We start from the raw sequence: 13,559 nt of genomic DNA, 5'->3' as shown, positions 1-13,559 counted from the left end.
AGAGTTTTCCAACTTGTGATTGATTCAGAATTCCTTTTAATAGGTCTAATTAATTGTTGCTGATTTTACTTAAGTTAAACCTTTCTTCACCTTATCTGACTGGGTTCATTCCTACAAATCTTTGGACTTCTGATTTCTTAGCTGTTAACTGATTCCTTTGCCTTATTTGCACAAACCGTGTACTATCAAGACCTTGTCCTTAAATAGAGCTTTATGTATTTACCCCTATTATACTACTTTGCACAAAGTGTTTGATTAATTTCTTTCCTTAATGGGTATATACCCTTTTGTAATCTGAATCCCTTAATTAAAGGGAAAACTTGTGTAATTGATTGACAATCTGCTTGCCTTCTACACTATAAAAGGGCACGACCCCTTTCTCACCAGAGGACACACTTTCAACTAAACACTTTTACACTTCAGACTTCCCACCCACAATCTTAATTCCCACCCACAATCTGACTGTCTGCTTTCACTTTGGCTTTACAAGACTACTGCTTTCTTCTTACTTGTTTCTTTAAGACTAGTATGTTCTAGTTTTAGCTTCAACATTATCCCAATGTGTTTACTTACAGCCTTTACATCCATGTCTACTTTACTGTCTATATGGAGTTAAATGTTTAACTGGCATGTTAATTTCTTTTTACCTATTTCTGCTGTGAATCCCTGCACCCCTGTTTCCTTCTATGTGCTTTGAGTTGTAGTTTAGGACATGGCAATATGCAAGTTATTGTTCATGTTTGGACTTGATCCCTTAGGGGATCCTGACTCCCAAAAAAATGTGTTTTAACAGGCTTGTAGGGTGTGCCAGCACGTCTCATTGCTAGGTATGCCCACTAGCCTGTCCTTACTTATTTACCACTTCCCCTTTCCATTTTTTTCAAACTCTGCACTTACACTCACTCTTAGCTTCTAAGTTCTGCCCTCTTCTATGAGCCTTGCCTTGGGACCTTGAGTTCCCTCTGAACTTGGACACCTGAGAGCTGGCCCTTCCACACTGCACTATGACTTAATCCTGCACATTTGGGTGTGAGCACTACCCGGAGTCCATTTGAGGCTCTTAGGGAACTCTGACACATCCAAATGAGAGAAAGTCTTTGGATACTGATCTTTGGAGTTAGTTCATCACATATTTCAGACATGGAGACCAAATTAGGCTCCCATTGGTTGTACTGTTAATTTCTAATGCAATTTTGCTTTTCTTATTCATTCTGGATGTAATAATTTGTAATAACTATTGAGGTTGGCTAGTGAAATGGGATGGGAATGACTGTATGCAAAAAGGGTAGATATCATGCCTATAGGCTTATTAATTTTTGCAGACACCATGCCTATTTCTGCAGACACCATGCCTATTTCTGCATTCTCATCTTTAGATAACATGCCTATAGGTTTATTAATTTCTGCATCCACGTAGATATCCTACTTATAGGTTTACATATAGAATTCTGCACTTACATATAGATACCATGTCTATAAGAAAGTTCTGCATCTCTCATATAGATACCATGCTTAACTAGAAATTCAAATCCTGCATATGCATCCGTCACTAGAAAAACCTGTCTATAGGATTTAAATAACTAACAACATTTAGATACCATGCCCATAGGATTTCTGCACTCTTGCTACGTCTGTAAAAATGTTTAAAATAAACAACGCCTAGAAAGCATGCCTATAGGAACTATTAACCAAATCAGAATCGTTTCACTTTCTTATAAGTCTGAAATCAGTAACAATAATACCTAACGTCTGCAGAACTTAAACTCACCTTTCCTGATTAACTGACAATTTCTTTTCCTAAATCAGCATACTTCCTTTTGAAACCAGTAGATATCATGCCTATAGGTTTCGTCTAATACTTAGGCAAGTCATAAGGTAAACTTGTAAACTGAATCAGATTTTATTAACAACAACCAGCAGGCAGGCCTGATTCGGATTTCTTTTCTGGAATATGTAATAAATCAGTTTGCCTCACCCTTTTAAGTTTAATCAAACCTTAACCAGTACATGCAAGACATGCTAAACTATATGCTTTCTTTGATTTAAGGGGGTCTGTTTGGGCCTTATTTGTTTATGTGCCTCCCCATACTTGTTATATGTGTTTTTGTTTGTTGCCCTAGTATTTTTACCTTTAAAACAACAAATAAGCCAACTTTTCCTCCATTATAGGATTAGTAGTCCCAAGTAACTCAGGGGCTAATAGTATTGGGGTGGGTAATAGCATGCCATAAGTAAACGAAACTATTCCACGCTTTAATACCTTAATGAGGTGGGAAAGGGTAGATATGGATATGATGACCATGCGATAATGTCACGTGTAACCCCTCGTCGAGGAGCGATTACTGGACATTGTGTGGGGTGATCCATATTATTTATAAACCTAGGACCCCCCTTCCCTTTACTTGTTTATTTCGTTGTTTACCTTTTAGAATTTCAAACCGTTTTTCTCAAATTTCAGCTTGCCTTTCACTTCTTTTAATTTTATCTATTTACAACCATTATGTGAAAACCCCCTCATATTTGGAACTATTACTTTCTTAATTAAAGTCACAGTTATAGTATGGTCGGGAACCACACTAGTGGATCCTGAGGGGTGCCTAACACCTTCCCTTCGGGATAATTTCAAGCCCTTACCCAATCTCTGGTTTTTTAAATCAAACTCTTCTTAGTGTCCTAATGCACATTAATCATTAGGTGGCGACTCTTCTCTTTTAGTAACCGTTAAAAGAGTTGTCAATGTCATAAACCCAATTTTGCGAGAAAAAGGGGACGCGACATGCCTTACGGTACATTATTTCGTATTGACGTACCTTTTCTGGGGCGCTACATTTTATGCGTGTATGTTCAGACAGATAGACTGGTAGACCTCCTCATTAGGTGTTGCCCGAGTTCAGCTTGATCGGTAAGCTCCATCCCTACGAAGTTGCTGGGTCTAGAGCTTTATGTACATCTTATATATATATATATATATATATATATATATATATATGAGTAGGTCGGGGCCTTGTTCCGATCATAGTGTATCCATCAGTAGCGACTTGTAGATATATCTTGTCAGTTAGTACAATATGTTGGGCTTGTAGGCCTTTTATGTATATTTTTTTGGTATTCTAGCTATAGTAGTTATGACGGCCTTGTCAGCCCAGTACTATATTGATGTTTAGTCAGCATTTACAATTGTCTTGCAATGTGGAAGTATGACATTATATGTTCAGAGTCCCTTAGTGTCAAGTTGGTACGCAAGGACAGGTGAGGCACCGGGTGTCGGTCTCGCCCCCAGGTTCAGGGTGTGATAAAAGTAGTATCAGAGTAGTTCTATCTTAGGGAGTCTATAAGTCGTGTGTAGTAGAGTCTTGTTTATGGGTGTGTCGTGCACCACACTTATAAGTAGGAGGCTACAGAGAATTCAGGATTGTCATTTTTTCTTCATACTCTAGATCGTGTGGTAGAGCTCACTTACAAGAATTAAAACTCCTAACTTCTATTTTATTCGTAATAAGATGATACCTACATCTGAAAAGATGGTTGGTAAGAGATATAGATGTGGAAGAGTTGAGTCAGAGTAACTCGATTATGCATCATGCTTATGATAAGTAAATGTAAGTTCTTCAGTAGATCATGTGTGTATAAGCTTCTTGATAAGGAGCCTTAAGGCGAGAATATCTCTCCACCCATATGGTGAAAGGTAATGAGAGATTCAGAAGATAGATACAAGTTTTAGTAAGTAAAATAAGCAAGATGAAGAAGGGTACACAACGCCCAGTTAATAAAGATTATCAGTGTTTACAAATTCAGGCAGATGAAATAAGCCTTTTTAGTTACCTTCTAAAATAACAGAGGTACGTACCAATGGGCACACCCATCTCAGTTATTCCCTATAGAAGCTAATAGATATGGTTTAAGAGAAGGATTGGATATCAGGATCCGGCTGGGGTTAGAGTAATCCAAAATGGTGAATGGATTGTTTGTATTAGTTGATATTTCTAAAGGATATTGCAAATGTGGTAATATATCTCCTTGTGAGATACCCAGGTGGTGCACTCTAAAATAAGACAGCTAGGTATAAGTACTACAAAGACAGGCACTAGAAGCCTAGAAGCGATAAATATTACCTCGAGGGGATACCCGATCTCGAAGACCTTCGACATAGTCAGGCTGTGCTCCAGAGAGCCAACAACTCCTTCACCAACATAAGGGTGGCACACAACTTTGAAGATCTCCATCAAAGGAAACCAGCCTCTGAAGAAATAAGCATTTTCGAACGACACCCGTACGAACAGTCTCCGGGTGTTGTCCAGGATGGTCCGAGTGCGAGCGAGCCTCCACTAAGGGGATGCTATTAGGAAATCACAAGCATCCCCGTCAACGGGTCCACGAGAAATTTTTTTCTCAAAGGTTATTATAAGGCACAAAAACATTATCCTCGTTTCCACGCGAAGTCAGGGTCCCGATGGCATGAGGTTATTGGCCTTATTCGGGTTCGGTCCGAGGAACCGTGAAAGGCCCCGCGCGAAGCCGTTTCTATCTATCAAAGGCTGGAAGGAATACTCGCGTCCGGGTTCAGTGTTAGCAACGACAAAACAAGATCGTGCATTCAGTGTTGCCGCAAACATAAAGAAATACAACAAATATCAAAGGCAGGAGTCAAGGAAATATCTTTGTATTCATAAAATGTTCGCTTACAACGGCCCTCGGGGGGTCCTTACATATGATTACAAAAGCCTGCAAGTGGATCCTTACACAAAAATAAAGAAGTTCAACGGTATGCATACAACAAGAGTCCAAGAATCTAGCCTATTCCTAAAGTACGACATCTCCGGCATCATCTCCTTAGGCGTGTGACCTCAAAGACAATATCTTCCAAGTCCAATCCCTTCGGGGACCTCAGCTCGATCCTCCCGGAATGGCATCTTCAAAAGGAATGATATAGAAGAGGAAAGCTAGGGAGAACAGCAAAATGAGGAAGGAGAAGCAAAAAAGGACAAGAAGTGGCTGGGTGAAAATTTTGGCTAGTACGAACTCCGCCAGTACTACCATATAAAAGCCACTTCTTGAGACGTTGCCTCGGCCTGTGAGGCAATAACCAATAGAGACTGCCGCCATACCCCCAGGAATCTAAATGGGGTGTAACACACCAAGCCGAGGAAGGAGGGTGAGCAGCGGTGTATAATCCGAGCCCCCTCTTGAGCAGCGCTGCATAATCCAAGTATCTCCCCGGTCAAAGAAAATCGGTCCTTTACTTCCTCGCCCCGAGCCAACAGAGACAACAACAACAACAACAACAACAATAGCATTACAGTAGTACAACTTCATCCAATCAAAGAAGGATCGAGAGTTGGACCATAGCATGCATGACACTGACATGAGACCTTGAGGTCGTGGGCCTCAAACACGGCGAGACGGCAAACACTAAAAATAGCTAGAAAGGAGGAAAGGATGTATATCAAATAGTGCTTGGATAAAAAACTGATCACAAGAATCCCCATTTATAGGGGGAGGGGTCAAAGTAATCGTCGATGCCATTATCGCCCTCGAAAAGCGTAACAGTAGGCATAATCAATGCCTTCATGGAAGATGAATTGACATCAATATTATGTACCCGAAGAATGAGGAGTCACGACACATTTGATGACCCTGAAGAAGCAAAAGGGTGAAATGCCTCGGCACTTGTAAAAGGGGCTGCGCCATCAACATGACGTCATAACGGGAGCCTGTGAAGTGGGGGTGTCGAAATCATTTCTTATCGCTTCCCTCTAAAAAATGTGGAGACTATCTGTGCACGGTAAAATTGGAGGACCAATTTCTCGTTGACAAATAGCTTCAGTAGGTCACCTCGGATGCTCGGGACTTCGAGTCGGTCACTTTCCTCCAGATCTGTCGATACCCAGCCGAGGATAAGATCGGACGAAACCCCGATGAACACGGGAAGCTTTTGAAGAATGCATCCGGAGTCGATTAAGTCTATTTGGGCAGCCTAACATTGGCCCACGCATACATCATAAAGCTAGTTATCTGTCCCATCCCATTTCCTTTATCACTCAACGTATCTTGTACTAAGTTTGGGCTCCCCCCTATTATAAAAGGGGAGTTGTTAACACTCTGTAAGGCAGAGCTCTAACTACTCTACACAATATCAATAATATCTCTCTCTCTTTCTTCTCTCTAATTTACTCGCTCGAGGCCACTTTAGCATTTATCATTTTCTTACTTGTTCTTCATGTATTGCTTGGTCTTGACCATAAAGAGCCTTTTTTGATCATATCTTAACTATTATCCCATTCCTGACTACCCCCGATAGATCGAGATTGAGACGGATATTGACCCTGAGGTCCTTCATCGACCAATTCAAAACCCGGGAAGCAAGCCCCTCAGTTTGATTACTGCCCCGTTTTTAGCTTCTATCTCATCGTTGAACTTTGTATTCTTAGCATCAACTGCTATAGCAACTAGCATAAAAATAGATCACATATTTTTAGAGTCCATTTATAAATTTAATTGTCGTTACCATTTTCACAGCAAACAATGTTGTTGTTATTAAGTTTCTATACAAGTTGTGTTGAGTCGTGGGCTACTTGTTGTGAAATTATCCATTTTCCCTTTTCCTTTGACTTTGATTTTTGGGTCGCTAGGTGGAGGAGGAGGTGGAGGACCTCTGAATCTAGTGTGGTATGCTAATGATGCCAGTATACACGAACTAACCTTTGGGAATGGGAATAATCAAAAAGGAAAGAAAAAGCAAAAGGTAACCAAGTTAGTAAGGTGAGATAAAAGAATGTTTGCAATATTTAAACATGTTTCACAAATTCATGCAATAATTCGCGTCTTAATTTGGGGACCTCATTGTGCCTGAGGTATGCATAAGCGACACATAGACTTGGAGAAAATTTATGCCAATATTGCTGCATTTCATTAATGCAAAAATACGCCAAAACAAACTTTCACTAAATCGACAATAATATAATAAAGTTACTTATGGCATTTAGCCTTATTAAATCAAAATCTAATCTAAGATAGAATAAAATAGAGAACATCAATTCCTAATCTACTTGATCCCTGAAGGGCCTTCTCTATGTTTGGCTCTTTTGACCCCATCAATCAAGTTTCCTAGATCGCGCATATCCAACAGTAAGTAAGCTTTTGCCAGATTTCCTCCTTCATCGTCGTCCATGCCTTGATAATCTAAGAGTCTCTTTCTCATATTCCTTTCTAGCTCCATCAGTCCTTGTTCCAGGTATTCCAATCTTTCTGTTGACTTAGTGGCAATCTCCTTCCATTCTCTTATCGGCTCAATGTTTACTTTGTGTTGCTTCAGATGTTTAGCTTCGGACGTAAACACCCTTTTGCGTAGCCTCTTATACTTAACCTGTGCCTCATCCACTACATCTATGATCCTATCCATCAGATTGACTCCTGGCTTGACATCCCCCGCTACCTTGTCTTCCAGCCATGGCAGATAGTAGTACATATGACTGATGTGATACCTATCTGGCTCAATAGTTTCTGCTTCTACAATGATCTTTTGGTTCCACAAGTGTTGCGCTTTGAATTTGAACGGAATGACATCTCCCTTGAAAGATGCCTTGTACTGGACCATATTGGACACCCGAGTTATGACTTGTTTTCTTCTAGTTTGTCTTATGGCCCTTATAGGAGCATACGGGTAGATGTATCGTAGCCCGATTAGTACCAAATAAGTAGTATCCCTTGACCTGATGATGAACTCACTACTAGGAAACCATTCAAACATCCAATGTACATTTGCTGAAGAAACGCACCCAACCTATAGCATTTCCAGTGTCGCGCCCCCTTTTTCCTCCCTTCAGGAAGGAGTCCGGGTTTCGACATTCATGGGGTGTAATGACTCATTTCCTTTTGGGAATTAGGTATTTTAAAGAGTCGCCACCTAACGATTTAATGGTGCGTTAGGGAACCTATAAGGTTCAACTACAACTATGTTTGATAACCACAGATAGAGTAAGGGCCTGAAATTATCATAAGAGGAAGGTGTTAGGCACCCCTCAGGATCCACTAGTGTGGTTCCCGGCCAGACAGGTTTTTGTGAATTTGTGCAATTACCAAATAAATAGATAAGGCTCAAATAAGATGGGACTTAAGTTAACACACAAGAGCAAACAATTATTGAAAGGCAGGGTTTTGAAAAGAGATATAATCTAAACATGCTTGCAAATGTAAAAGGGGTCCTAGGTTTGTTTGTAATATGGATCATCTCAATGCAATACTCGCTAGGACACTCCTCAGAAGAGGGGATACACGTGGTATTAGCGCACCGGTCATCATATCCATATCTACCCTTCCTACCCCGTGAAGGTATTAAAGCAAGGATTGGTCTCGACCTCTATTGCATGCTGTTACCCGTCCCATCCCTATCAGTCCCAGAGGAAATTAGGACTACTATTCCTATAAGAGGGAGGTTTTAGGCTGACTCTTAGGTTTAAAGGTAAAAAGGCTAAGGCAACATACAAAAAACACGTAGGACTGCATTTAAAGGGGAAACACATATGCAATTAGAAGGCTCATGTATACATCCGCAAGTAATGCATATAAACAGCACGACTCATACACAGTTAAGGTCTGAATTTTAAAATCTTAAAGAAGGGTTTGAGTCAGAACCAGATTCATTATATAACTTAGAAAAGAAGTATGAATCAATCCTGCCTGCTGGTTGTAGCAGTTGATAATTAAACAAAGGAAGTTCCAATTCTATTCGAGTAATTACCTAAGGCTTGCCTAGGCGTAAGTAGTATTCAGAAGTTATTCAGAATCATTAAGACATTTGGAGATTATTCTTATTACCTAAACATGTTGTTCTAGGTGTTCAGCAAATAGAATTATGTCCAATTAGTTGTAAAGACTAAATGAAGTCATTTTTATTCCTTTTTACGAGTTCATAGTTATCCTAAGTGTGCTTAAGCGAATATAACTAAAATCCTACAAACATGGTATCTAATGTGCAGAATGATGTATATGCAGAATCCTAAGCAGGATTTCTATATTCTCAAGTAGGGATGTAAACCTAGTAATGCTTTCTACCCTTTTGATAGATAAAACATGCATATTTCCCAGTCCTTTTCACTAGCCAACCCCATAACTATTTACAAATTATTACAGAACAAATGAGTGAGTTACAAAAGAAGTGTAGAAATAAGCAATTACAACCATAGGAAGCCTGATCTTGACTTCCTCTCTGAGTTATGTAATGAACTACTTCAATGCCAATATTATTCCAAAGCCTTTCTCATATCTAGGTGTGTCAGAGTTTCCTAAGGACCTCAAGGGATCCCGGGTAGTGCTCACACCCAGATTTATGTAACCAAATAGAATTAGTGTAGTGTGGAAGGGCCAGCTCTTACGTGTCCAAGTTCAGAGGGAGCTCAAGGGTCCCAAGGCAAGGCTCACACAAGAGGGGCAGAACATAGATTATAAGAGTAGGTGAGAGTGTTTGACATAGTTTAAAAAAGAATTTGTTTAAAACCTAGTTGAAAGTAATCAGTAACAGAGATAATTTGAAAGAAGTTGTAGTAGTGAACGAATCTCAAACTCCCAAGATGGGATCACAAACAGAATCAGCAGTCATATAAGGGGGGTCAAGGGATCTTGGGGAATCACTTGTTTGTGAGCACACGACCCTGGAAGGGGTTTGGTTTGGACATGCTGTCGATGCCCCCTTTTTCTATGGGTCAAAATTGGGCTTGTGACATTTGGGAGGACAACTCTATTCCCTTTCGAGAATTGAGTCTTTGGAATTGGAGAGTCGCCACATAATGATTATAGTGCATTAGGACACTTTGAGAAGGGTTTGAGTTGAAGAAACCAGAGTTCGGGTAAGGTCTAGAAATTATCTCGAGGGGAAGGTGTTAGGCACCCCTCAAAATCCACTAGTGTGGTCCCGACCATGTTACAATTGTGACTTTACAAGTAAACAATGAAGGCTCAAATAAGGACTTGCATACAACATTGCAATTAGGTTGAAACTTATGAAAGTAAGTAGAGAAGGCAGAATTTAAAAAGATTTAGATAGTTTTACAAAAGAGATAAAGTAAGTAAAGGGAAGGGGGACCTAGGTTTATGATTAATATGGATCACTTCAATGCAATACCCAACAATCACTCCTCAAAGAGGGGTCGCACGTGATATTAGCGCATCGGTCATCATCTTCACATTCTACCTTTCCCACCCCCACAAAGTTTATTTAAAAGCGTGATTGGGTTACGAAAGCTTATTGTGTGCTGTTACCCATCCCACCCTATAAGTCCTAGAGTGTATTTCGGACCACTATGCCTACAGGGTAAGGACTAGGATGAAACCTTAGGTTTAAAGGACAAAATTCTAGGCGACATACATAACAAGTAGGACTACACATAAAGGGAACATACAAAGGCAAATAAAAGGCTCACAGATCCCTCCACAAGTAAACATGTAGCAGCACGTCTCTAACGCATTTAAGGTCTCAAGGATAAAAGTTTTAAAGAAAAGGAATAAGTGACAGCAGTTGAGTAAGTAAAAAGCTAAGGGAACTGTTAAAACCTGGTTTGAAAAGGTAAAGACTTGAAAATACAGTAGTTTAAATCAAAGCAACACGATTCTAGGCAAAAAAGGTAGCCCAACAGTATGAAAACTTAATAGAGCAAGAATCAGAAAAATCAGTGAGAGTAGATACGTGATTTCAAAAAAACTTGTTTCCAGATAAAGGTGGATTTTAAGTAAAAGAGTAAATTTCAGAGAGTCACAACAAGAATGAAAGCGGCAGAATTCAAATTAAACAAAAGTTGGTTAATCTTAAACTGATGGGTATTCAGAGATACCCATAGCCTTGTGCATCAAAGTTCAGTGGGTATTCAGAGATACCCAAAGCAATGCTTACACGAAAGGGGGAAGAACCTATTTTCTAAGAGTAGTGAGAGTGTGTGATATAGTTTTTTAAGAAATTGAGTTGGGAGGAGAAAACAATTTTAAAAATGATCCATATAGAATCAGTTCTTGAAAGAAAAACAATAGAAGAGTGTGACAGTTTTTGTAATAAGATGAGTAAGACAATCTCAAAACTAGAATATCATACAAGTTCAGGGAAACAAACACAAACAGGGGACAAGGGACATGGGGACAAGTAGTTCACATGTAAGAGCACAATTGCACATATATAGACATCAGAGAAAAAGCATTTCAGAAATTAAACAGTCACAACATATTTCATCCCAAAAAGGTTCAGGGTTACATGCTGATAATGTACTGGGGTTAGGGGTAAGGAAGAACATGCATTAAACAAATAAAGGAAGTAATAGGCATGTTGAATTAAAGGAAATATAGTCACATCAATGAACTTACACAGAGGCATGCTAGTTGCAATGTGAACAGCAGAACCATAAGTAGAAGCATAAAATAAAAAATAGGAAGTGTAATACACATAAAAATATGTTATTTTGGAAACTGTAAATCAAATAGAAGACATACCAGTAAAAGAGAAAAAGAAGGATGCAAAGACAAAGTAGTAACACTATAGTGTCCTTGGCTTTCAACCGGTTGATAATAAGCAAGAGCAGAGAACAGCAATAGAGCAAAAGAGCAAGAGAGCAAGAGAGAATGCAAATTTTGAAAGTATTTAGTGGTGTGTGTAAGTAAGAAGACTGTTGTGTGTTTGCAAAAGAGAATGGGGAGTATTTATAGTACTGAATACGAGTAATCAATAAGGCAACAGTCCCTTAATTAACGAACTGACATCAATCACAATCAAATTAGTATATGGACTTCCCTTTAATTAAGGAATCCAAATCAAACGGTAAAAATCAATCATTTAAAAGGAAAGAAATCACATAGTAGGGTATAATCACATAAGGAAACAGAGTAACATATAGTATTCAATAAAGACTAGGTACATGGCACTCTAATTAGGGAAATAGGTCAGGCAAATTAATCAACAAATTTGTGCACATATATAGGGCGAAATACCACTGTAATTCAGGAAAATAATTTTCAAACTAATGAACGAGATTGAAGACCTAGGAAATCAGTATTAATCGATGAGAGTATTCCACAATTTAAGGAAGCAATTCAAACTATAGGGAAAATACGCAGAATCACAATTTCAAAGCAAGTATCACAGTCTCAAATAGGGCTCGGATAATCAGTATAAAATCCTTGTGTAAGCAATCAGAGAAGCTTTAAGTGAAGAACACAGAATGGTAGGGGAATAAAACACTAACAACGAGATTAAATCAAAGAGCATGGAACACACAAACATGCAAATAATGCAAACACAATCATACAAAGTTAGTGTTTCATCAAACTTAAGCCAAACGTTTGAAAAATAGTACTAAGAATCACGAGTCAGTACTCAAAATCAGAAAATAAAGTGATTTTGGAAAGGGGTTAAGAAACCCTAGTTTCAAAAGGGGAACAAAACGTTTTAAAATTTGAACAATCGTAAAGATCGAGTAGAGAATAGTATAAAATACCAAGGTGTGAGTTAAAAAATCGTAAAAACTATAGAGATTTAAGAAGTTGGGTACAGATTAGGGTTTCATAAGAAACCAATGAGAAGTGAGAGAAACCTGGCTGTGAAACTCAGCAACAATGGTGTGCATAGCACCATCGGACAAAACCCATCGGAGGACGGCCGTAGACGAACCAGGAAAAGCTTTCAGTGACCATATTGCATGGTGGAGGCTCTTGGGGTCTCAAAGATAGAGGTAATCAACGAGGTAAGGCTTTACGACGACTGATGATCGAAAGAGGTGAGGCTGGAGGTAGCCGGAGAGGCGGTGGGTTCATCGGAGAAGAAGAAAACCAGAAGGTTATAGAGAGAAGGGAGAGGGAGAGTCAATACATAGAGAGAGAGAGACCGTCTCAGAAATGAGGGGCTTTGGGGGGGGGGGTAATTGGATTTTATATAAGGCAAGTGAACCTGGGTCGTTGATCTCATTTTATCGACGACTCAGATTGAAATGGGGTTAGACCGGGTCATATTAGGGATTGGACTGGGTTAATTTAATTGGGTTTTGGGCCAATTGGGTTAAATTGAATCTGATGGGGTGGGGTTAAATTGGGGCTCGAATTGCAATAATAACAGGCTAGGTGTTAAATAGCCAATATCTCCCTTTTATTTTATATAAATAGTTAAAATGATTTTAGAAACAAATTAAAAGCACTGAACTAATTAATAGTATTAATCTAAAAATACTGGAAATAATTTTTTGATTATAAAATGTTGTTAATCGTAATATAGGCTATAATTTCAATTATATGCAATTTAGCTTTTAAAAATACCAAATAAATTTGTATAAATATGCAAATATCACCTTAATTATATTTTGGTGTACATATGAGAATGGAAATAAATTATTTACCAAAATAATTATTTGAAAATAATTATCGGATTTTGTACTTCTAAAATAGACAATAAATTGGTTTTGAAAATCTCTAAAAATTTGGGAAAAATACCAAAATACTTGGGTATGCTTATATATGCATATATATGTTATTTTGAAAGTATTTTGAATATAAAAATACATAAGGAAAAATTGGGTATCAACAACTGCCCCTCT

Source organism: Nicotiana sylvestris, chromosome 12 (genome assembly GCF_000393655.2).
Source record: "Nicotiana sylvestris chromosome 12, ASM39365v2, whole genome shotgun sequence".
NCBI classification, from domain to species: domain Eukaryota; kingdom Viridiplantae; phylum Streptophyta; class Magnoliopsida; order Solanales; family Solanaceae; genus Nicotiana; species Nicotiana sylvestris.
The sequence above is the reverse complement of the archived record's forward strand: the minus strand, read 5'-3'. Positions refer to the sequence as shown.